This window comes from Ixodes scapularis, unplaced genomic scaffold (genome assembly GCF_016920785.2).
Source record: "Ixodes scapularis isolate PalLabHiFi unplaced genomic scaffold, ASM1692078v2 PGA_scaffold0__279_contigs__length_252992795, whole genome shotgun sequence".
In the NCBI taxonomy this organism is placed as follows: domain Eukaryota; kingdom Metazoa; phylum Arthropoda; class Arachnida; order Ixodida; family Ixodidae; genus Ixodes; species Ixodes scapularis.
Window position 1 is genome coordinate 173,004,210 of NW_024609835.1, and position 21,865 is coordinate 173,026,074.

At 46.9% G+C, this 21,865-nt stretch overlaps 1 protein-coding gene and 1 pseudogene across 1 annotated transcript in view; both read left to right on the top strand.

Moving 5' to 3' along the window:
- Positions 1–12,486, top strand: part of LOC8040305 (ATP-dependent RNA helicase me31b) — a 58,984-nt gene extending 46,498 nt beyond the window's left edge. Inside the window, exon 12 of the mRNA XM_029974019.4 lies at positions 10,478–12,486. The gene's annotated coding sequence lies outside the window, so the exon portion shown is untranslated. The remainder of the gene's footprint in view (positions 1–10,477) is intronic.
- On the top strand, positions 11,881–12,486 carry LOC8035090 (annotated as a pseudogene).
- Positions 12,487–21,865: the final 9,379 nt, after the last annotated feature.

A 21,865-nucleotide genomic window follows, 5' to 3' on the forward strand; every position in this document is an offset into this window, starting at 1 on the left:
GATTTGAAGGCACCCGAATGATAAAGCCAAGATAACAAACTTCGTTGATTGGTACGAACTCGTACCAGTCAACTCAATTGCTAAAAGAAGACAGCCCGTGAGTTGTTTGAAAAGCGGTGTAGATAGAAACAAATCGTCGCTGCATTTTTTGCGGAGATGCAGGAGCGAGCCAACGTTGAAGAAGATACAAACTATGAGAATGTCTGCAAGAGCCACGTAAATACCTGTTCACATTCTGAGCAGACACGCGCGGTAGATCGAAGTGCTGGATTCGCAGTGTTGGACTGCGTCTTGGTAAGCAGTTCGGGATCAATCTTTTACGATTGCAACTCAATACTGACGCGAGTCTCGGCAAAAAAAGGTTGGACCGCCATCGCATAGCTCCCACGTATTGTCATAGCTCGACAGTGACATATTGCTGTGTCAGAATAAAAATGGCATACATGTTGCAAAGGTAATGTATACTGCGTTTATTTGAGCTCCATATCGCACAAAACAAGGAGATAGAATATGTGAGAGTCCCTTCTTGACGACAGTGTTTGTCACCGCTGTTGTCGAAAAAAGAGGGGAAGAGGTTGACCTCTTAATCTGAAATTGAGTTTGGGGATTAAACTACTAGTACAGGAAGGGTCCACAAGGGTTGCGCGTGCATATTCCATTCAGCAGGTCGTGGGCAGACAGTCTTCGCCAAGGACAGTCGGAGCAACGCGTGCTTTGGTGCAGGTCCGAGTGCCTTCTAGGCCTAAATTCTGCCAAGCTTTCTTGGTCATCGGGATTGTTGCCGTTGTTGCTTTTCCCGGGTTTTTAGGGATACAGCGTTCACGTTGTTGGGGTTGGTTTCAAGTGCTTCTTTCTTTTTTCTTGCTTGGAATCGGGGCGCGCGAGAAGATCGCATAGAAAAATGAATGTCCGTTGATCGTCCGACCAAGTAACTGAGCAATGAAGTTCATTTGATCGTAAAAAGTGCATAATACAGCTCCGGAGCTGTCAAAGGGTTTCATCGTAACCTGCGCAAAAGTTGCGATAATTTTGTTTCGTGAATACCAATTTGTTAGTGTTTTGTCATACGCCAGTGATGTGATTGCTCCGCCAATTGCGCCAAACTGTGCCAAGGGGCTAACCCTCCTACAACCTGCTACATTTGCCAAAATATGGGTGATCTGCGCCAAGCCTGCGCCAAGGGGCCAATTTTGCTCGCCTTTCAAAACCGAAACTAAGCTAAGTACCGTAACTGAGCATGCATGAGCTAGGTGGCACAAACGGCTGCCCGACACCAGAGCCGTGTATTCGGAGAGTTTGGCCAATAGGCGGAGCAAAGGCCGCTGCCAGCGCCGAATATTCCCCCACGCTTAGAGCGTAAGCTAAATTTGTGACACAGCGTCGAGCAATCAGGAGACCGCGACGTCACAATATTGCAAATGACGTTTAAAGCGTGAAATAGAAGCGTTCAATCTCGACCTCTCTACTCCATCTCACAAATGTCGGCAGTGAAAACAAAGGCACAGGCGCGTAAGCATGGCTCAGCAAAACGCTTTTGTTTGTACGAGAACTCGTGCATAGGAGGCGCTTTCCATAACCACGTGCTCGTGCCCATGCCTTTGTCTGCACTGCTGATGTTTGTTCGCTCTGGGCCGGCTTGCTAGAACAGCGTCCTGAGACTGGCTGAAAGAAAACAGTTCAAAGGGTGGGGCGCGCGAGCGTCTTGAGACGCGGAGTCCCGCTCTGCTTGTGCGCTGGCTTTGGCAGTGCTTTCTTTCCCCGTCTCAGCTGAGACGCTGTTTCTAGCAAGTCGGTCCTGGTTTGGAGCGCACGTTCGTTTATTCTACACTTGAATATTGGCGTGACTAAAACCTCACATGCACAAAGTTTTCAGTAACCGAGAGCTAAACCTTTTCACTCTAGCTAAAACAGCTCAAATTAGTCGCGTCACATATTTAGAGCACATGACCTCCGCTAGGGGCTGTTTCGCGGCCTGTGGTTGGCCCGAGATGCTCGCCTATTCAAACCAATGTATGGCCAAACTCTCTCAATAAACGGCTCTGCTTGACACAAAATACCCTACATCAATCGTCCACGGTTTTTTCCATGGTTTCTTCCACCATGCCGTCTCTTCTGTCACGCTCTCGTCGTCTCGTAAGCGTAAGTTTCGTCTCGCGTTTCTTTTTTTTAACGATAGATGCCGTTGTGTGTGTGCACTGCGACGCTACGTGCTGGGTACCAGCCATGACGTGATGCTGTGAAACGAAACTACGTTTCGGCGCGGCGGGAGTTACTTTTTGAGCTGAAGCTCTCGCTCCTGAAATCAGCGGCCACACGACGTTGCAGATATCGAGCTTCCTAAACTGAAACAGAAGGACCGCCGCATGTTCATCGACATTCATGTTCTTGTTTAAAACATACGCTGCTACAAAAATCCCTCTCTAACTCAAAGACTGCTGTGTCTAAGTATTGGTTACCTAGGTTTCTCTTGGTGGGCTTTCTTTCGAGAGGGACCCCGGTACGTGAAAAATGTGTCGTGAAGAAATGTTGAAGTAAGCTAAAACAAAGCAGGGAATGTCTGCACGCTGAACTCGCACAGCGCGCTTGTTCGTCTCGAGTTCAGTCGTTGCACAAAGCGACCCTGGCTCGCGACGTCTGGCATCAATGCGCTCAGGTTCTTTTTTTCTGTGTTTAGCTTGTACCTCGCCTGCCGGCCTGGCAAGCACGCGGCGCTGGACTCTCTTTTTGTCGCATGCTGGGCAGTTACATTTTGCATAGACTTTTGGCTACCAGTTGGCGACGGAACAGAGAGGCATGGTTTCGGTTTCGATCGAACAGCCGTTTCGCTCGCGAGACGAAGCACGTGCACCTTCAAGCCTGCTGGAGTTGCCCTCACGTGCTTGCAAACATGCGATGCGAACATAATTGCACGACATAGGCACCAGCCGGGACGCTTGCAATTTATTGTTTTACATTTAATTACTTTTGACGAAAATCTGGCACGTCGGCAATCAGTGAAACGGTGGCAAGTGGTTTTTCGGAATCGCTTGGCGACGCCTACAGCACTGTATACTTCTGGGATGTCGCAATGTCTCTTTGGAGACATTGAAAGTGGACATTCATTACCACCCTAAGCTAAAGCAAAGCTTGCTCCAGCCTTGCAGAAGGTTTCGAAAAGCAAAAAGAAATGTGTCATGTCATTGGCATTTCAGTTACACCATGAAAGACTCCCAGGTGGCCGAACTTGACCATAATTGTTTTTTTTTTTCGGCGAGCAAGATTGCCTTTGTGTGTCCAGCATTTAAAACAAATATTTTTATTTTTATTAGAATCTGCTTTAAAAGCCACTTTTGCTGCTCCAAAACACTGCTTTGGCTGCTCCAAACCACTTTTGCTGCTTCGAAACACTGTTTTGGCTGCTCCGAAAGGTGCTCCAAAACGGCTTAGGCCTATCACATCACTGCATATGCACATGTTTGGTGTAAGATCGTTTCGTGAATCTGGCCTCAGATCTTTGGGTGTAGCAGACTTAAGGAGGGACATCGGGATCGACAATAACTTTATTAATTTTTTTAGACAACTGAATGAAATTTGGAGCATATGCTACTTACACCAGTACAAGTAACTGTGAAATTCTAAGTCTCTACATCCAAATGTTCCCAAGTTATGAAGGTATGCATATCTCTCGCTTGTGCAGCAGAGCCTCACTTAACAAACTGTACCAGAACCTTGAAACCTTGCCTACATGTGCCGAAGACATGCCCCAAGGGGGAGAAGCTATTGAAATAATTTTACAGTTAAATAAATAGCCGTTTTGTTGATAACAACTTTTTGGGGTCACATGTATTGGCAACATGTAACAGCTAATCCTAGCATCATTAATCCCAAGAGTATAGTCTGGAAACAAAAATAGCTTCTCCCCCTGTATATAACATTTTGGATCATTTTGATGCAGACAGAAATAAAATCTGATGATTGGTTCTCAAGATATCCAAAGCACGAGCAGCAGATGTAAGACAAATGTTTATTGGTAAAATGCAGGTGAAACTGGGAATAGCAAAAATGTAAATGAAATCGGTATTTTAGAAGGCGCCGGCACAGTACTGCTCCTTCTCCTTCTGTTCCCTCTTCTTGGTATTTTCTGACAGATATTTTGCCTTCCGAAGCCTGCGGCATCTTTCTCTTTTGCACGTTGCAGCATCTGTGTTCCAAGTCTCAGACTTGGCCCTTGGGAAAGCTCTAATTGCACTTTCATTCCCTTCATTGAACCTCACGATGGCTGCGCTTATGCCATCCTGTACTGCAAAAAGGGAGGCGTGATGCTCTTTTGGCAGCAAAGACCAAATTACACTGTGAAGAGACTTACACTGTGAGTCTTAGCTCCAAGGCATCATTGTAGGAGGGCTGGGTCAGAGAGCCTCTTGTATATAGGAAGCATTGCAGCACACATATGTTGAGGAAGCTTGTACCTGTGTGGAGGTGGCTCCTCTTCTCGTGCCTTAGTACGCTGCTGTTAGCACCATGAGTCTGGTCCTTGGGGGCACAGGTCACGGTGTGGGTTGTCAGTGGAACTGACGTGATAGAATGTCGCCATAACTCTCTTCTCTTCATCTCTTCAAGGCTGGAGGAATTCTTCATTGCAAACGAATAGTTAATTATTTTTTTGATGAGGTCTTGGGTCAGTCGGCCCTTTCCTCCCAATGGCAGCTCTCCTTCGTTTTTTTCTGCAATCGCTCGCAGTGCAGAGCCCATACCTTTCGACACATGGTTCAGACATTCTTCTTTTTTGATAGGTACAAAATTGTAAGCCCTGTTCTCACTGAGTGCAAGAAAAGTCCTGCTGTCCCCATCGGACACCATGGTTGTATATCTCAGGTCGTGCTTTTCAAGAGAACTACCGAACAAGATAAACGCTGCTTCCACCTCCATCCTTCCAGATTTTATCTTCGTGTGTTTCTGGCACTTGTGATCCTCCTTCCATCTGGCATAGTGCTCATCCTCTGAATCTGGAGCAGCCACTTGACATCTGAGGCAAAAGTTTGACAGAACCATAGAGTCAAGCACCAGACCATGTAGAACTCTGACACATCCCACGGCAATGTTGGAGGAGCGCCCTCGGGCTTTCCACGTGCCACCGTATAAGACTGATATCTTTGGTGAATTCAGGATCAATACATTTGTACAGCTCTTTCACAATGGTGGCAGCCCTGGAGAAAGCTGCAGTGACAGCATCTTTTGATGCCCTAGGGAAATTCTTCTTTTCGCGTTCTTGATACGTCTTCTGGTGTAAGCCACAATGTGAAACGCTCATTGCTGCCCAAAAGTCGTTCATTCCGGTAGGGCCTTTGCCAACTGCCTTTGTGGCCAGCATCGAACGGAGATTCACCTCAAATGCTCGAGACCCTTCATTACATGGAGATGACCACGCGCTTGCAATATCTCCGCAAACTGGGCAACTTGGCACCAATTTCACAGCTAGACCAAGCTTCATTGACTGTTGCAGAGTCGGTCCAGGTTTGCCACACTGTTGACACAATGTGTGAACAAGCAAGTTGGTAATGGCCACTGTAGAGGAAACATACTCCAAGGCTGTGAGCTGGTAGCAAACTGAAGCGACTTGCTTTACTTCTTTATTTACACATCAAACTTAACAACACGTGGCACCATCTAGGTGAGTATATTAGTACAGGTTACTAGCGCCACACCACATCTCTCCTTCTAATAAAAATCCTATTTACAAATTCAAACGTCGAGGAGGGATAACTGCCCGGTCACACTGGACTGTTTCGGGCTGTTGGGATACCGGGGGTCTTGGGCTCACCACCTCAGGGGCTGCCAGACTGATGGGGCCATGCTGCTCATGTTTGGGAGGTTCCGGGCCAGGTGACTGGGCTGGCTCCTGGACGGTACGGAACCAGGTGCTTCCGGTTCCGCTGCAGAACCCCTTGTGGCATCTCCACTATGTATGACCATGGGCACTGTGCTCGACTCGGCACCGTCGCACTGCACAGGGAGTCTTTTACCCACACCTTGTCGCCCCCAGCAAGCCCACGCAGTTCCTTCGCCACATGCCACTGATTGTTATCAGCCATCTGTCGACGCTTGTCCTGCCTGTCCCTCTCGAGGAACACCTCCGTCGACGACCACTCGGGTTTCAACTTCTCTGGTGGTTTGAGCATCCTGGTCCGCAGTTGCCGTCCCATCAGAAGTTGCGCCGGGCTGAATCCGAATCTCCTCGGTGTATCCCTGGAGACTGCGAGTGCCAGGAACGGATCGTCGCCCTTTTGCAGTAGGTCCTTGACGGTCTGGATCGCACATTGGACTGCGGGTAGTGCAGGCTGCTTTTTGTGTACATGAAACCGTAGTCCGCGCGAAGTTGGCAAACTCAGCAGCTGCAAACTGCGAGTCGTTGTTGCTGCAAACGACCTGTGAATTGCCAAAACGCGCAAGCACGCCCTTCACAGCAGTGATCACCAAGTACTAAGTAACATGTAGTGCTCTTGGGTGTGATAACTTCTGGGTACCGCGAAAAGTAGTCAACAATCAACAAGAGGTCTCGACCGTTGAAATGAAGCAAATCTATTCCCAGCTGCTGCCAGGGGACTTCGGGGGAAGGTGATGAGATGAGAGGTTCAGCACGCTGAATCCTTGTAGTAGCGCACCGTTCAGTCCTCCACCATGGACTTGATCTGTTTACTCAGACCAGGCCACCACACCAAGTCACGTGCTCAAGCGCGGCAACGATTCATGCATTGGTTACCCTCGTGGATGAACCCAAGAATCTCACCCTAAGTGATGCTGGGACGACTAGGCAACTCCCCTTGAGGAGCAACCCGTCGCACGCCGTGAACTCGCCCCTATGTTTTCAGTACTTGAGGAGATTCACCGCCACCTTAGGTTTCACAGGCCAGCCTTGTTCACAGTACTTCAAGAGAATGACTCACTTGCCGTCTGAAGCTTGCTCTTGATGCAACCTGTGAAGTCTCACTGGTGACTTGTCCTGGATGCCCTGGACCACGCTCTTGACGAAGAGCTCCACGGCACTGACCGCTGATGCCTGTTCCAACGGCGCCCTGAACAAAGTGTCGTCCGTCGCCATCATCAATTTAAGGTGGAGGCGTTGAACCCTTGGTGCAGCATATCTACATCCATGCTACCGAATAAAGATGTCAAAGGCAGGTGGTCGGTCTCCACCGCTAACTGTAGACCTCGGATGTATTCATCAAATCGCTGAATGGCCCAGGTGATTGCCAAAGCCTCCTTCTCCGTCTGGCTATACCTTTGTTCGGTGGGTGTTCAGGAGTGGGCTTGATGACGCTCCGCAATAGTTTTTGACAATGCCTGCGCCTCCTTGGTAGTCACGTAGCGAGGTACAATGTGACCACTCCGTAGAACATCCAGCACTTGAGGTAGAAGGGAGTTCAGTGGCATCCTGGGTCACCGGTGATGCTGCACGAGACGACTTGAAAATCACCTTTGATTCGTTCGAAGGGACATCGTCCGGAGCGTTCGGTTTCTTTCTGCCGCAATTCCAGGCCTTGCGTTTGTGTTCGCTGAAACATTGTTTCGTTTTCTGCTTCTGTGGGAACGAGTGTCCCATTGCGATGAAATATCCAAAGGAAAACTAGCTGAAAACTGTTACTTTCAAGCCGATATTCGCGAGGCAAAACGAATATAAGATGCACACTTCTTGCTGGAACAAAGAGCAATGGAAGAGTGGCTTCGCGCACGCAGGTAGCAGACGACTCGCCGCTCTCCCGGCGGCGGTTGCGAGGGGCAACCATGGAGCCGGCCAATTACGAAACGCGCCGTGGGTGACGTGGCGATGGGGTCCAATCGGACGCCGCTCTTCCTGTTTATGGGCGGTTGAAGTTTTTTTTTTTTGTCTGCTTTACGTGGGAGACGAGAGCAGACGCGGGAAACGGGTGGATGACGAAATGCTCTTTCATTTGATACCAAGATGGCTGCGCTCGGTTGTGTCGTCGCGGATTATGGGAGTGCAAAAAAACTTGTTTTTCCATGTTTTTAGTAGATATTGTGGTACCTGAGCTGCTGTAAGTAATTAATTAGGCCACTTAGATATAGTTTTCAGCGGAAAAACTTCGTGATTGCAAGGAGAAATGCCCGTGGAAGTGAAATATTGAACTTTCTAAAAACGGACTTTTTTGACATTTTTCGCAAACTGTGCAAACGGTGCAACAATTTTATGATTAAAAGAATTTGCATATCGTCATTGTTTATTGTGTCCCGGAGCATAATGAAAACACCTCCTTCATCAAAAATGTCGCGATTCTGCTGCATAATTGCAAAGCAAAAGTCAAGCTTTTTCCCCCACCTGCAGCCCCAAGTGGCAGCTACGGCGAAACGATCACGTGACCTCGCTCGGCTCTAAGCTGCAGCATAACGCCCGCTAATGTCAGCAGAGAGAGGGAGAGGAAGGGCTCTCCGAGGGAGCACACGGGAAGCTACACGGCACTCCGAATGACCTCACTAGGAGGGGGACCAGGTGTCACCCTGAAGGCTGGGAGTGAGTTGAGGAGTGCCCGAAATGCCAATCTTTATCTTTTTTTTATGCAACAACTAGGACACGCAGGTGAAATCAATTTTCTGTTCTTTACTTCAGAAGTGTCGGAGGGCAACTTCCAGAAATCTTTGACCGAAGTCCGGAAATAGTTGCACCCCCCCCTTTAATACAGCAGTTAATAAAAAAACTGTCTGACGGCACCCCCCGGTGTCTGCTTCAAGGTACAGAAGGGGCGTATCACGTTTTTTTATTGGATTTTTTAATTGGGAAATTTTCCACCCAGAAGTGGAATTGAAGGATTTTAGGATGCTTAGAGCCTGTAGATCAAGCGTGGACAAAATGCGGCCCACGGACATGACACTGCGAGATGTGCTTAAAACAGCAACCCATGCGATGATGCCAGATATTGAAAACCTGTCTGCCAGATGTTAAAAACCTGCGCAAATCCCAAATCCCAAGAAACAATTTTTTGGCCTGCGTCGTTTTTGAATTGTGCACCCCCCCCCTTAAGTTGGTTTGCTCTTTATGTTTATACAGCCTTGATGGAGATGCGCCTCAATGGGTAATCAATCTCTTAGCTGTAGATGAGAAATTTAGCCAGTGCAGTACAACTGTTAACATGGGATTTTTAACGTGCATCACGCAGTAGTGATCACACAAACGCTTGCCGGTACGAAACTCATCCAGATCGAAACGGGCGGGGGCGGCGGGGATCGAACCCAGGAGGTTCCCAGCGCAAGCTTTTGCTCCACGCTCCGAGCTGAGACGCGTGAGCCCACTTGGCCACTTCCTCCCCTCCCCCCCTTAGATTGTGTTGTCACCTTAAATACACAATCTCGGAATCCACTCGAGTGCCCCTCTAAGCTTGTTTGATGACGTCGATGACAGCCCACAAACCGCGCAGGTTGTCATTTCAACTTCCAGTATCTTGCATCATGTACTGCCGGCTTTGTCCACTACAAACCTCTTCCTGCTGATGCGTCTGTAACATAATTACCATCTCATAATGTAATCCTCCTTGTCGACTGACGACTTGCGTCCCATGGCATTGAGCAAAGTGTTTTGGTTACGTGATGCAAGACATTGCCAGATTCAAATGGTTGTCTTGTCAGTTCAGCCAGCTAGCATGCTGCAAGTAGGCCGATACATTCTTCAACTCCTACATAGTATGTTTATCATGGCCATGTGGTCATTAGTGCTGGTGGCATTTGCTAGATGCTCTTTATTTCTGAGTGTCTTTTGGGAGACTAGATGCAGGTGTTACTTTCTTAGTACAAGTGGGTTTTTTTAGTGCCCTGCATTGTAATAAGCATTGGTATTCGAATCTGTGAAGGCTTGGCTCATATGGCACTACCTGATGCCAATTTCGTTGTAGATTAAATCTCGCTACTCACTGATTTCTAGTCCACTCTTCCCTCAAGGGAGATGGGTGACCTTCTACACATCCTGGACCCTTTTAAAGAGAGAGGACAAGTAGCAGCAGTGGCTGCTACAGCAATGATTAAAATGTTGGTTGCATCGCGCTAGGGTCGGTATAACTACGACCCTGAGCCGCAGGGAAAGTAACTTCAGTCGCGGAGTTTATACACTCGGCAAAAAAATGTTTGTTAGGTTTAGAGGTGTAGCTTTCTAATTAATGCGTAGTGCTTGCCATAAAGTTGCTTGTGCGTTTGTCACGACTGCTCCACAGTTTTCGTTAACCTAGGTTTAGAATAAAGTGTTCAATATTTTGAGTCTATTGGACTTAAAAGCCCATTGAGTCGACGAAGCCAGATTAATTTCCGGCTTTTAACAAAAGTAACCCGCAAGCTTTATACTAGAATTGGGAAAAATGTGAAACCTAGAGGCATACGACTTTAGCCAGTCCATCTAGAGACTTTTTTTTTATTCTCTGGTGTATCATTGCAAGGTACTTCGTGCTGTGCTTGGAGCACCACCAGTAACCGCTGCCTCCTTTTTTCTTTTCATTTGCAGAACTTTTTGTACACCACTTCCCAGAAGTCTGTTTCCATATTGTACAGAAGAGCGAGTGTGGATGTGTGTGCGTGCCTGTGCTCAAGTCGACAAGAAACGAGAGGAAGAGAACTGAGCGTGCCTGAGTGAACAAGTATTTATTGAAGTGCTCATCCCTCATAATTTATTCGCAAGTCAAAGGAGCCCCTCCCTCCCCGAGCTGGACGTGGCCTTGGCCGAGGAGAAACATTTTCGTTCTCCGTTTCGTTGTCGTCGCTCTGCGGATGCTCACCAGGACTGGCTTCCTCCGTCGTGCCCCAAATTGTTTGCCCGCCTGCCGTGCCTCTCGTGTACAGGACCAAACAAATGAAAAGAGGCGATCGTTGAGGCGACTGGCGTTTCGAAGAGGCCCGACCACCCCTCCGCCAAGGCCGCCGCAAGTCCTGTGTGGGGAATTTTCTTTGTTTGTTGCGTGGGACTCTATTACAAGGGACAGGGGGACGAGGGGAGGGCTCTCTCTCCCTCTACCCCCAAAGGAGACCACAGTCAGAAGCAACAGGGACTGCTGCACTTTTCACCTATGTTTTTCTCAGCGGTGGGGTGGTGCCAACACGTCAGAAAAAGTAAGAGATCGCTATTGCAGTGGCGCCGGCAGTCTGGTTTTGTGAACAACTGACGGTAGCATTTGGCCAAGAAGGGAAGTGTGTTGGGGAGGGTGAGGGAGGGGGCGACCTTTATCCACTGTTCATTCATCGTCACAATATTTTTGGCCTATTTTTTTCTCGAAATCTGCTGCATGAAATGTGGAAATTCTACTTGCTCCCAAATATGTTCACTACTATAAATTTGCTGAATTTCTTTACAGTGATTGGGTTGGAGCACATTAAGAAATAGATTAATCTTGTGTTCATCTATTTTTTTTTTTATTTCCCTAAAAATTTTGCTTTAGGTAAGAGTGTAACAGACTTTTTTTTTCTTTTGCCCATGCAGTTGCGTGGCAAGTGAGAAAACGGGCTCTTTTTATTTTCGATGGTGGATGGAGAGGCTCGGAATCTTGTTTTAATTTTGTTTCTTCTCCCAAACGTTTCAATGTAAATATGCACCACTGTTGGAGTTTGCCAAAAGCAAGTCTAGGGTTTTTTTTTTTTTTTTTTGAGTGCCTGTGTGGTGAATGCGAAACAAATAACTTTTTGAATTGAAGAGACTAGTGAATCTTCTGGACTGCTAGACAGGAATGTGGGACAGCGTGTTGTCCACGTGAATGAGTCATTGCAAGAGAGCAAGTGTGTACATTTGAGACTGTTTACTGTGCGGTATGGAGCGTGTGTGCGTTAAAACTACTTCAGTGGTGCCCCTAACTCATGCCTCCCTTTTTGACTGTTTTCTAGTTCTTGTTCTTCCCTGTTCTATTTTCTTTTCTTTTTCACGTGGGAGCCATTTTGTTTTTCCTCTCCAGTCCTCTTATTCACACCACCTTCAGAAGTCTGCCTTGTGTAGACTTGCAAAGTGCCACGGCCCGTGGGGAAAGACGGCCAAGGCACCTCGTCCGAGGGCGCCGGTGGGGGCCGCCTCCGCAGGGCTGCAGTCACTTCCCGGTTCGCTCGGACGCGGTTTGGGTTTCGGAAGTTTCGAAACCTCGGGTTATTTGGCCTCCCGGGGTTGCCCATCGTCTCGGCTGCTCTCCCCACGGGTGCACACGAGAAATGCATTCGACCATTTAGGCCAAGCCAAATTTTTGCAAAGTTTTTTTTTTGGGTGGGGGAAATCCGAATAGAATTGTGCGTACGACTAGGTTTCCCAGGGCATACACGAATTCTCCTGGTGCGTTTAATTTCAGATTTGAAATGGCAAGATGTATTTGGTGATTCCCCACCAGTTTTGTATGCAACAAAGTTAAGAAAGTGACGATTGGCAAAAATTAGAAATATTGGTTCATTGGCCCAAGTGAAGACCATATCGGATTACGGCGTTTTGTGATCGGAACGAAATAACACGTGACCTGCCAAAATAAAGGATTTATATCTTTTATACTCTTGAGGTTTTTGTTTTTGATTGGAGTGGGTAAGTTTGGTGTTCGGTAGCGATGCCTTTGTATTCTTCGCACTGAATGCTAATTGGCACAAGTGATCTCGGATTTTTGTTTTTCATGTTTGATATGGGGGGGGGGGGGGGGCACAATATTGGCATATTGTTAAAGGGGTACTGCAACGAAATTTCGGCGCTCATTTTTTGGTCTGTGTTCAAAGGAGCAGTATCACATCGAACATACCAATATCTTGTTAAAAAAAGTCGAACAGGAATTTTAAAACTAATTAAACAATTAGCAAAGAGCACCTGGTGGATGTCGCTAACGCGTCGCTTATAATGCCCGTCTAGGAACCTTGACAGCTACTGACGGTGAGTGTCTCGCCTCCGGCCACGACGAGAAGAGGGGAAAGAGGAACTCCCCTCTTCCCGAGAATGTCTTGTGTGTCGCAGAAGTCTATTGTCCTACAAGATTATACACGAACTCATCTGTTACGTCACGGCGCGGTGGTGGCGCGTCGGACGCACTTCCGGTCTGGGGCTGTGGGCGGAAGTGCCCATTTGAGACGTGTATTCCTGCGTTGTTTTGAAAGGAACCACCAACCAGACAAAAACTTGCCTTGTCAAAATTGCTGCGACTGGGGCTGTACCAAGAGAGTCGAGAAAGGTTTGAAGGTCAGTTTTCATGCGCTCGGTTCGTCCGAGAACGCGGATATGTGCCGTGAAAAGGGAAAACCAGACGCCGTCGGACCACGATTGCTTGGGCGGGAAGCATTTTGAGTTAAATTCACGGATACCACTGGCCATCAAATTTATTTGTTTGATTCCAAAATGAACGCCGCAAAACCGTCAAGTTGTACGGACCACCTGCGGACTACGTTTAGTGCGTCTTCAAGTTCAAACGGTCGCCTGATCGTTCGAACTGTCGTCTGCTCTTTCTAACGTTTCTGCTTGTCGTCTGCTCTTTTAGAGGACACCGGCCCGTAGACCAAACGTGGGCCCGGTACTTTCGATACGAATAAAGTGCAGGCCTTAAGAGACTTAAGTTTGAAGGTTGGTAAGCAGGCTCGACGTAAACAGTAGATACAAGGAGATATTGATCATTGTTACCAGTGGCCATCACCGACTTGTTATGCCTGATTCACTTGGTTAGATTCTGCTTTCAATTTTTTCAGTATCGCCGTCGACCATCTCAGCTACGGTTCACGCTTTTGCAGTCCGAGCGACGTCGCTACTGAAAATTGCAAGCGAAATCTTATCACGTGAATCAGGCTTTAGCGTACGTTCTGCGGCGTCCACGCGGAATGAATCGCCGCATGTCAGATTATTCACGCGAAGTTTTGCGGTGTAACGAGCCTCGTTAATTTCGCTGACGCTGCTCAAGTAGTCAGACATCGTTAGGAGGACGTAGAATCAACAGTTCCCACGCGAAAAAGAGCGCGGGGACTCACACCGGCGCCGACAACATCGCATTTCAATGGTTTGTTTATGGGCGACGGCGAGCTTTTTGCCCACACCCCCTCACGCATGCGCGGCGCCGATGGCGTCCGCTAGGGGCGCTCTGGGCGCTCCGGTTTGTTTGTAAAGCTTATCAAAGCTGTGTGTTGGGCTAGTTGGTATTGGTCTTGGGTTGCCAAGACCAATAAATTTGTAAACATGAGTTGGTGTATAGACGATTAACCCGTCACTCAAAATTCGTACAAAAGCAGCCGCTTCGGTGGCTGGAACGACTAGGCCATCCTCTCGACGTCAGCCTCGCCGTAGCTTTGCTCGTCCCGAGCCGACCTACGTCACGATTGCGTTGGATGTCACGTGGTCTCCGCTGGGCCGCCTTCGAGCGCTTGCCAGAGTGGGCCGTTTATAACGAAAAATACAGCTACCCAGACTCAAAATGCAAACGTGCGATTGTCATTTACGGATATTGTGGATCATATTCAACCTATTTTCGGACACGACTGGAATATTTCAAATTCCGTTGTGTCCCTTCAAAGGATCACACCTAATTGATAGCATTGGCGGTTTTCTACCCTGACCGCATGAAAGTTAAAAATGCAATCTGTTAACGCTGTTGCCAGTGTGCTTCAGTGTTCTCCACCTTGTGAGAATGTTGAATACAGGTTAATATAGAAGTTCTTGTAATCGTGGAATAGATACTTAAAGGGGTACTCCGGCCGTTTTTTGAACTACCTAAACAAATTGCATGTTTTGACTACCCGGACTTCAGTCGTCATGGTATGCTATTCATTTTCTCGAAATTCAAAATAGCAATTGCGAAAACCGTAAATGAAGATTATGCCGAAACCAGCATTCGAAATTTCGCGCGCTCTTCAGTGGTGTGTCGTCACACATGGTACAGACTTTCAGGTCGTGCATGTAGTCTTAAACAGAGTATGTCGAGTGTCTTTTGCGTGCTTCTCAGTGAATCAATTACCAAACACTCTTTTCTCACCATCAAACGTCTTGTAATCAGTTGGAAACATGGCTTACTGCCCACTTCGTACCATTTCTGTCGTCACTCTTCAATGTTGCCAGTAGGGGCTCCCGGTTTGAGAAACACGGTGAAAACGAAATTCGAAAATTCAATAACTTCGCGAATTCTTTTTATTTTCACTCAATACTTGGGGAACTCGTAGAGCCATGTCTATCGATGTGTTGAGCTTATTTTGAGGCAAATCGGCGACCATGAAAAAACCGCCGGAGTGTCCTGCAATCGTAGTTAAGAGTCCACCTTTTTTTGCCGTTTCCATGTCTCTTCGGGTTCTGGCAAGCCAGCGGGCAAGCAGAGAGTAACCAAATATCAGTGCGTCATATTTTGAGTGGACGACGCGAAAACCACCTCCACCTATGGGGGCGACTCGCGGTGCCGAAAGCGCGCAATATGCGAAGTCTTTGATCCTGGGCTTACTACTGGTCAGAAAAAATAGAGTGCAGGCGAGCTGGTGTAAGTTGAACATGATTGTAAACCTGAGACTGGGGCAGAAAAGAGAACACAACAGAAGGTAGAAAAAGAGGAGGCAACGTCTCGAACTCGGCTGCAAAGTTTATTTCGTGCACGCTCTATATACCACAACTCCAACGCTGTCTCTACAAAAAAAAAAAAAAAAAAAAAAAAGAATGATAGGAGGACAATGAAATTTGGGTAAACCTTCTCTTATCTCCCTTGACCTCGGCTGTGAAACACTCACAGAAAGGGTCACATTCTAGCATAACCACCGCCACCCGGCGAACGTAGGTGAATCACTACTGAACACTAAGAAAGGGTTTGACCTTCAAAGTTGCGTTTCCTCTAACAACTCACTTAGTCCAAAGAAACAATACTAGAGACTGCTAGCAGCCGGAACTGGGGCCATCTCCAAAACTGAGAATGACATTGCCCTCCTACAACGAACCACAATTGGCTAAACACTGCGACTTTCTCGAACAAGTCCAAGGATACACATATAAACACCGTTAATACTACAAAAAAAGAAAAAAAAAAAAAGATTACAAGCGTAGAAATCGTTTACGCTTGCAAGCGCTCGTTTACGCATTCCCAAACTACAAGGACGCCCGACTTATACAGTTGCCAGACGTTTTTATACGAATCGTTTCCTGACCTACACGTTTCATATCATTACGTTCTTTGGGAATTACTTCCGTTTCAGACCAGTTGGCTTTACAATTATTACTCTAGCAGGTGCCTGGCTAACTCGGAATTGGACGCGTTGTTTTTCACATACCGTTTGTGTTCCGTCAGTCTATCATTTAGACATCTGGACGTCTGACCTACGTATTTAAAGCCACACTCCAAAAAAATTTCATAAACCACAGAATTCTCACACGGTACCTACTTTTTGCGATGTGCCTTCTGGCAAACTTCCCGTTTCGCTTCAAAAGGTGTAAGTTTGCATAACTTAAAATCGGATGTGAACACTGTTTCTACGCCAAATTTTTTCGCCGACGCTTTTATGTTATGGGAAATATCGTGAAAATACGGTATAGCAACTCGTCGGTTCCTCACACTTGGTTCACCCCGCTTGTCTCTGATTTGAATAGAATGTTGTCGTTTTAGAAAAGTTTCTTCATACCCCGCGTCCTCCAGTCTTCCCCATTGTCTTTTTAAAGCTTGACTCATGAAATGGGTACATGACCTTTTTAGCCCATTACCAATTAATGATTTTGCAACTCCCGCCTTAATAATTTTAGAGTGACAACTTTGTTTGGGAAGCACCGGTTTAGCCATCTTACCGTATTCCCAACATAAGCAATTTCTCACCTGAATGTTGTGGGGACCCTCTCCCTGGCTCCTCCGCGCTCCGTGACCTCGCCGGTCCCTGTCGCCGTGCTGCCGGGCGCTCCTTCGTTCCCCGTGACCTTCCCGTTTCACGTCGCCGTCCAGTCGCGGAAAGTCCGAGCTCTCCGGGAGGGATGGGGCAAGCGCCCCCTCACCCAGCGCTGACGTCGGAGGGTCGGTCGCAGCAAGGTTCCCGATTGGACGGTCGGCGGGGCAAGGACTTGGGAAGGTCTAAAAAGGGGAACGAAGACAAAGGAAGGGGTCTTGGGCTGCCGACTTCGAAAGGGACCGGTCAGGGAGGTCATTGGGACGACAGCGACGAGCGGCTCGCAGACGACGTGAGTTTGAGTAAACTCTTTTGAACACGCACTGTGTCGGTGACTTCTTGGGGAGCGAGCGAGGCACGTCCCGATCGGGCGTCGATCAGGTAGCGACCCACAATGTGCAAGTCCAAAAACTGCAACATGTTCTCTGGTTTTTCTACTGTGAAATGCAACTCCGGGGCCGTTGACTTAATAAGCTTTTCAAGATACTCCAATTTCCCTTCTTCAAACGTGCAGAGAAAAATATCTACATATCTTCTGATGAAGCCCACGTTGGGTGACAACTCAATCATCCTAGCTGTTAAACAACACTCTATCCAATAAACTGTTGAGGTATATCTCAGCTAACAACGGAGCGACCGATGAGCTTATGCATACACCTTCTCTCTGGATGTAATTTAGATTATTGTATTCGAGGACTGTTTATTTCAAATAGAGATCCAACACGGTAAGGAAGCTTTCCACTGTTACGCCCGATTCTGATTGAAACGTTACCAGATTCAACTCTAGCACCTCCTTCACGGCGTTCATCAACCTCTTCTTTTCCAGAGAATAATACGAATCTTTTATATCCACGGAGAACACCGAACTGTTCCTCCCATGGTTGTGTTCCAAGATCTGACTAAGTTCTGTGTTTCTCCGCGATAAGGATTTGTCCAAACTGACCTGACCTAACCCATGCTGCAGAAACTTAGACACAACTTTTTGCCACGTTCCGTTTTCGTTTACAACCACTCTAAGAGGCATCTCCACTTTATGGTCCTTTAGGAAAAATTTCAAACATAGGTATATTTTGGATTGACTCATTATGCTTTTGGCAACTTGCTCTTTATCTTCTTCCTTTAACACTGTGCATATGTCCCTTCTCATCTTTGCCAACTTCCCGTTCCAGTTCTTGAACAATACAGTCATGGCATTTTCAGCTTCGTTTTGAAATGCTTTCATCGGGAGGATGCCAAACCTCCCCGATTTATGTTTGGAGTAATTTTAACGACCGTGAATCTATCTCATTCTTGACCATGTTTACATCCTTAAAATTCCTTTTTTCTTTCGGGTACATGTCTCCCATGATTTTATCTAATCTCCCCACCGTCTGATCAACAAAAGCCGTCTTTTCATCATGACCTACTAAGGGTGCAACGTTTTGAGCACGGAAAACACTTAGAGTCTGGGAGGCCTCACATAGCGACAAAATTTAGGTCCCTTGGACAACAACTTTCCGTTCTTTCTGAAATCGAAATGTTACATGGGTTGACTACATTCAAACGGGATCCCGACACACAGTGAGCACCACGCCATACGAATGGCAAACAATTCTCCCTCCTCTTCATTATCTCAACAGAGTTCAAGACCTGCGTTCTTTTCACATACGTATCCCGTGGAACTGTGCCTTCTTGATGTTGTCCCAATGCTGGAACTCCTTGCGACGCCTGTAGTCCATTCCCAAGAGGAGGTCCTGGTGAGAGCCGCTCACAGCTTCTTTTTAGTCGAAATACAAAACATTAGTGGCATGAACCGTTTCAGTTGTTTATGAAAGTAGTTTTTGTTCAGTATTTAAGATCAAAAAAGAAACAAATGCAGTTATAAAGTACAGAAACAAGAAATGACCCGTTGACATACCTACCAAGCGATGGAAAAGGCTACCCATACTAGAAAAGAGCAGTGGGATCGGGCACCAACGAGCGACGAGTGTGGAAAGGTCCCGGACGAACGCTATGGTTGTTTACGGGCTCGAGGATCCGACCGGTTCCGAAGGCCTTCGGTGAGAATGTTTGACTTGCGATTTGGCTGTTTGGCGGTATGGCAGCGCGAAGTGGCTCCAATTCTGAACTGATCTTTACCCCTTGTTTGCTATCGTTTGCGGCCAATGAAGTGTCATGACGATTTAGCGTTTAATGGCGCAGCAAATGCAGTGCGAGCCGCCCTGGCTGCCCACTTCATACAGCCTATCCAAAACATGCTTTAGTGTCGCCCTCTCGAGCCGTCTATACTGAGTGCGGCAGCCGTGAGCGCTCGCTGAGCTCACTACCCCTCTGGTATGTGACAACTCAAGCGACCGAGGACGCCATCAAGGAGGTTTTTTTTTGCTTGTTTCTTTAACTTTAATTTGTCTAGAACTTTTAGAATAAAGTGAAATTCGAGAAAAGTTTCATTAAGTTACTAAGTTACCACCGAACCTGAGTGCGCCACTCAGGTTTAATGCAAAAAAAAACAAAAAAAAAAAGCAAAAATGTTTTTGCAGGGGTACTTTACCATATTGGCAGTGACTATTTCGACATCTACTTTAAAAATAATTTTGAATAATATTTTGACGTCTGTGACGCCAGTTCCTGACGACGTGCAGATATTTTTAAAAACATATTTACGCCCTCCGTCATAATTAGGGATGTCGCGAAGCGGTCGAGGTTCGAGGACGATTAGGTTAGACCACTGATTTCTATTGTAGTAGGCTGGATCGCGGACCGCGGCCTCGGCAGCTGGGGCCGAGGGTCGCCACCGGCGGCCATTGATTGACGCCAGCCAATGCATGGGACTCTATGGGATGAACGATAAAACGTGACGTTTTCCCCCGTTTCTAAGCTGTTGTCGGCACTGAAACTTTTGGGTGCTTTTCGATAAGCCCGTCAAATAGCTTGCGCACAAATATTAAAACTGACAGTCATCGCAGTTCTTATAAATAAATATTTTGTGGTCGAGAGTGACTCCGCTGTAGTGCAGCTCAATGAGGCGAGAGTTACCTAGAGTTACCGCGGAGTCGGTGGCGATTTCGTTGAGTTGGGTTCAGCAGACGACAAGTTCGAAGGGTTTGCTACTCCCGGAAAGCCGCTGTCGAGATGGAACTTCTTTGTCATTCATCAACTTCTGGGCTTCCCTAAGGACGGTTTTTGACGGTAAGTTAATTTGTTTACTCCACTACAAGATCAAGCTTGCCAGCTCAGCCGTAGGTGCTCCGGTACGTTTGATTTTTTTATTCGGCAACCGGACGTTTGACAAATACCGATTCGATCTCCAAACACCCGACATAAGGATCGCAGCGCAGCATAAGATACTCGCCTCCGAGCACAGCGTACATGCTTCAATATGCTTACGTTTGTGCGTTTCTCTCATAGACTTGCGTGTATTGCCTGGTGTCAAGCAATGGCCGCCGGAGGCGTCACCGACGGGCTCCCCATCCGCGATCCAGCCGATCAGTGGGTTAGACCTTAGCTGTGTTCCAAAATTTACTCGATTTTACTCCAGGGTAAGGGTGTTGTACCCTTGGCGTTCTAAAGCCTACCTGCGTCCAGCGTTTTTCAATCTGTGCTGTCACGTGATACGATCCGCCGGAGTAATTCGGATCCATTTGGGTAAGATTTGGAACATAGAGTTATTATAATGTACGCTAGAGGTTTAACTGGCGCTAGTGTGCTGCTGCAAATTGAAGCAGACAGCAACCAGTCTGAAATTGACTTCCGGTATTGCTTTTCTATGGGAAAACGCGGGTACATTTTCTCGCTGCGCTCGATTACAAGAGCAAATATCATGAATATTTCGTACGTACTAGGCACATTGAAACATTTTTCGGTCACGCAGACGAAATAATTGGTCAGTTACGGCGTTTTTATTTAAAATTCGTGGCATGAAAAACGGTGCTAAAACCGTTTCGTACATGTATTTGTGTGCACTGTCGGACACTGTTAGCGCGAACACGGCGTCGGCAGGCGTCGGCGCTTTCCGCCATGGGGGATATACGTGTCAAACGAACGAAGGACATGTAAAAACCAACAGAGACGGCAAAAACTACGCAGTAACACTGGATAAGTAACTCCTCGTGCATACAAGCGATAAAAATATATTGAAAGCCACGTAATATAGTCCGATTTGCAATAAATAAGTACTGCTTTATTCTTTCTGCTCGTGATAATGTGCGAAGATGCATCGTTCTGGGTTCAAATCACCAACCGCTCGCTTCAAATCTTTACAAGTAGGGAGAAGTGAGAGAACAGGTGTCCGATAAAAACTGCCTGCCATAGGAAATAATAAAAAGACACACCTTTTGTAGCCCACGTACTTTATTTTTTTACATTCGAATGGTAACCGATCGTAAAGATGCACGACGGAGTCATATTCATAGAGTGACAGGACGGGCATATTAGCAATATATAAGCGCCACCGAAATGCTAGCGAACTTTGAACACACTGTACATTTCTTTCGATCGATATTTAGCTCAGAAGCGTCGCTCGTTATTACATACCTGCCATAGAACAGAGGTTTGGGCTTGAAATATAGCGAAGCGTAACATCGTTGAATAGTAAAGAAAAATGCTGTAATTAAAGCAATTACACTTTTACAATATTAATAAAGGTACATACTATCCGGTACAACCGAAGTAATAAAAGTTATTCATGTTATTTTCCGGCGAAGAGACAAAATTCACGCGCGTTTTCCCATAGGAATGCACAGGAGCACCGCAAAAGTAGACTGGTTGCTGTCTGCTTCAATTTGCCTCCCGGAAGTCGCACAGACACTAGCGCCAGTTGAACCTCTAGCGTGCATTATAATAACTCTATGATTTGGAACACAGCCCTTGTGAAAGGTTTGACTCGTCTTCGACTGCTTCGCGCTTGCGCGACAGTCTGGGCAGTTGGCTTCGGATTGAACGGTGATGACTAAGGGGTGAATTAAGGGCAGCACTGATTGGTTATTTTAGTTCATGCAGTACAACAAAAAAATAAGTTAACTACTTCAGTGATTAGAATTGCAACTTCATAAAATTAAAATAACTTAGCATAAAAAAAACTATCCAA